The 4246-nt window shown below is 35.8% G+C and overlaps 1 non-coding gene across 1 annotated transcript; it reads right to left on the minus strand.

The window, feature by feature from the left end:
* Nucleotides 1-3083: 3083 nt before the first annotated feature.
* On the minus strand, nt 3084-3187 carry LOC112719477 (small nucleolar RNA R71). Its single transcript, XR_003161778.1, has one exon. It is a non-coding gene; the product is annotated as a small nucleolar RNA R71 (small nucleolar RNA).
* Nucleotides 3188-4246: the final 1059 nt, after the last annotated feature.

Here is a 4246-nt window from a genome sequence, read left to right on the forward strand (position 1 = left end):
TGTTCCAAGATATTCATTCGTACCCAAGAACATGATGAATGTGATGATAAGTAACCCTCATTATCATTCTCACTTATGAACGTGCGTGATTGACAACCACTTCCGTTCTACATGCAACCGAGCTTGAATGTGTATCTCTTAGATTCCCCAACAGAATCTTCGTGGTATAAGCTAGATAGATAGCGGCATTTATGAGGATCCAGAAAGTCTCACCTTGTCTGTGGTATTCCGAGTAGGATCCTGGGAATCCGGAAAGTCTAACCTTGTCTGTGGTATTCCGAGTAGGATTCCGGTAATGAATGACTGTGACGTGCTTCAAACTTGCAAGTGCTGGGCGTTAGTGACAGACGCAAAAGAATCAAGGGATTCTATTCCAGTAGGAGCGGGAACCAACCAGTGATTAGCCGTACTGTGACAGAGTGCGTGAGCATTAGTTTTCACTACGAGGATGAGATGTAGCCATCAACCATGGGTGATGCTCCAGACGATTAGCCGTGCGAGTGACAGCCGCATAGGATCATTTTCCCGAGAGGATTGAAAGTAGCCACCGCTGATGGTGAACCCCTATACAAAGCTTGCCATGGAAAGGAGTAAGAAGGATTGAGTAGAAGCAGTAGGAGAGCAGGCGTCCTTAAGCCATGCAGCATCTCCATTCGCTTATCTGAAATTCCCACCAATGAATCTGCATAAGTCTTCTATCCTTTTTATAATCTATTCTCTTATTTCTATTTTCGAAACCCATAAACCAATTTAATCTGCCTGACTGAGATTTGCAAGGTGACCATAGCTTGCTTCATACCAACAATCTCTGTGGGATCGACCCTTACGCACGTAAGGTTTATTACTTGGACGACCCAGTACACTTGCTGGTTAGTTGAACGGAGTTGTGACCACTCGTGCCAATTTTTGAATTCCATACGAGCACAAGGAGTGTAATTATTCGATTTGTGTGAAAGTATAAATCACAATTTCGTCCACCAAGTTTTTGGCGCCGTTGCCGGGGATTGTTCGAGTATGAACAACTGACGGTTCATCTTGTTGCTCAGATTAGGTAATTTTCTTTTCAAAAATCTTTTTCAAAAATTTTTTCTTTTATTTTTTGTTTTTCCAAAAATGTTTTTCGAAAAAAAATCAATAAAAATACAAAAAAAAATTAGAAAATCATAAAAGTCAAAAATATTTTGTGTTTCTTGTTTGAGTCTTGTGTTAATTCTAAAGTTTGGTGTCAATTGCACGCTTTAAAAATTTTTTCTTGCATTTTTCGAAATTCCCATGCATTCATAGTGTTCTTCATGATCTTCAAGTTGTTCTTGACGAGTCTTCTTGTTTGATCTTGATGATTTCTTGTTTTGTGTTGTTTGTTGTTTTTCATGTGCATTTTTGCATTCATATTTTCCATGCATTAAAGATTTCTAAGTTTGGTGTCTTGCATGTTTTCTTTGCATTAAAAATTTTTCAAAATTATGTTCTTGATGTTCATCATGATCTTCAAAGTGTTCTTGGTGTTCATCTTGACATTCATAGCATTCTTGCATGCATTCATTGTTTTGATCTAAAAATTTCATGCATTGAATATTTTTGTTGTTTTTCTCTTTCATAATTAAAAATTCAAAAAAACAAAAAAAATATCTTTTCCTTATTTCCCTCCAAAATTTCGAAAATTTTGGGTTGACTTGGTCAAAAATTTTCAAAATTAGTTGTTTCTTACAAGTCAATTCAAATTTTCAATTTTAAAAATCTTATCTTTTCAAAATCTTTTTCAAAAATCATATCTTTTTCATTTTTTTTATATAAATTTCAAAAATTTCAAAAATCTTTTTCAAAATATTTTCAAAATCTTTTTCTTATCTTTATATCAAATTTTCGAAAATTAGCTAACAATTAATGTGATTGGTTCAAAAATTTGAAGTTTGTTACTTTCTTGTTAAGAAAGGTTCAATCTTTAAGTTCTAGAATCTTATCTTGTAGTTTCTTGTTAGTTGAGTCTTTTTAAAAATTAAATCTTTTTCAAAATATCTTTTTATTAAAATTTTTATCTTATCTTTTTATCTTTTATCTTATCTTTTTCAAAAAAATTTTATCTTTTTCAAAATTTGATTTCAAAATATCTTATCTAACTTCTTATCCTCTTATCTTTTTCAAAATTTGATTTCAAATCTTTTTCAATCACTAACTAACTTTTTGTTTGTTTCTTATCTTTTTTCAAAACCACCTAACTACTTTTCCCTCTCTAATTTTCGAAAATTCTCCCCCTCTTTTTCAAAAATTCTTTTTGGTTTTAAATTTTTATTTTAATTATATTTTGTCTTTGATTTTCAAAAATTACTAACCTCTCTTTCAAAAATTATTTTCGAAATCTTCCTTCTTTTTTCTTCTTCTATTTAATTATTTAATTACTAACACTTCTCTTCACCTCTCTTCATCCAAAAATCCGAATCCCCATCTCCATTCTTCTACCCCTTTCTTCTTCTACTAACATAAAGGAATCTCTATACTATGACATAGAGGATTCCTCTTTCTTTTCTTGTTTTCTTCTCTTTCATATGAGCAGGAACAGGGAAAAAGGCACTCTTGTTGAAGTTGATCCAGAACCTGAAAGGACTCTGAAGAGAAAATTAAGAGAAGCTAAATTACAACAATCCAGAAACAACCTTTCAGAAATTTTTGAACAAGAGAAGGAGATGGCAGCCGAAAATAATAATAATAATAATGCAAGGCGAATGCTTGGTGACTTCACAAAGCCAACATCCAAGTTTGATGGAAGAAGCATCTCCATTCCTGCCATTGGAGCCAATAACTTTGAGTTTAAGCCTCAACTAGTTGCATTAATGCAACAAAACTGCAAGTTTTATGGACTTCCATCTGAAGATCCTTATCAGTTTTTAACTGAGTTCTTGCAGATCTGTGAGACTGTAAAGACGAATGGAGTTGATCCTGAAGTCTACAGACTCATGCTTTTCCCTTTTGCAGTAAGAGACAGAGCTAGAATATGGTTGGATTCACAACCTAAGGATAGCCTGGACTCCTGGGATAAGCTAGTCACTGCCTTCTTGGATAAATTCTTTCCTCCTCAAAAGCTGAGCAAGCTGAGAGTGGATGTTCAAACCTTCAAACAAAAAGATGGTGAATCCCTCTATGAAGCTTGGGAAAGATACAAGCAGTTGACCAAAAGATGTCCATCTGACATGTTTTCAGAATGGACCCTATTAGATATATTCTATTATGGTCTCTCTGAATTTTCGAAAATGTCACTGGACCACTCTGCAGGTGGATCTATTCACCTGAAGAAAACGCCTGAAGAGGCTCAAGAACTCATTGACATGGTTGCAAACAACCAATTCATGTACACCTCTGAGAGGAATTCTGTGAATAATGGGATACCTCAGAAGAAAGGAGTTCTTGAAATTGATGCTCTGAATGCCATATTGGCTCAGAACAAAATGTTGACTCAACAGGTCAACATCATCTCTCAAAATCTGAATGGATTGTAACATGCATCCAACAGCACTAGAGAGGCAGCTTCTGAAGAAGCTTATGATCCTGAGAACCCTGCCATGGCAGAGGTTAATTACATGGGTGAACCTTATGGAAACACCTATAACCCATCATGGAGAAATCATCCAAATTTCTCCTGGAAGGATCAACAAAGGCCTCAACAAGGCTTTAACAATGGTGGACGCAATAGGCTGAGCAATAGTAAGCCATATCCATCATCTTCTCAGCAACAAACAGAGAATTCAGAACAAAACACTTCTAATTTAACCAATATTGTCTCTGATCTGTCAAAGGCCACTTTCAGTTTCATGAATGAAACAAGATCCTCCATTAGAAATTTGGAGGCACAAGTGGGCCAGCTAAGTAAGAAAGTTATTGAAACTCCTCCCAGTATTCTCCCAAGCAATACAGAAGAGAATCCAAAAGGAGAGTGCAAGGCCATTGATTTGATCAAAGTGGCCGAATGCACTAGGGAGGAGGAGGACGAAAATCCTAGTGAGGAAGACCTCCTGGGACGTCCTTCAAGCAAGAAGGAGTTTCCTATTAAGGATCTAGAGGAATCTGAGGCTCATCTAGAGACCATAGAGATTCCATTAAATCTCCTTCTGCCATTCATGAGCTCTGAAGACTATTCTTCCTCTGAAGAGGATGAAGATGTGACTGGAGAGCAAGTTGCTCAATATTTAGGAGCTATCATGAAGCTGAATGCCAAGCTGTTTGGTAATGAGACTTGGGAAAGTGAACCCCCCTT

This window comes from Arachis hypogaea, chromosome 10, assembly GCF_003086295.3.
Source record: "Arachis hypogaea cultivar Tifrunner chromosome 10, arahy.Tifrunner.gnm2.J5K5, whole genome shotgun sequence".
Lineage (NCBI taxonomy): Eukaryota > Viridiplantae > Streptophyta > Magnoliopsida > Fabales > Fabaceae > Arachis > Arachis hypogaea.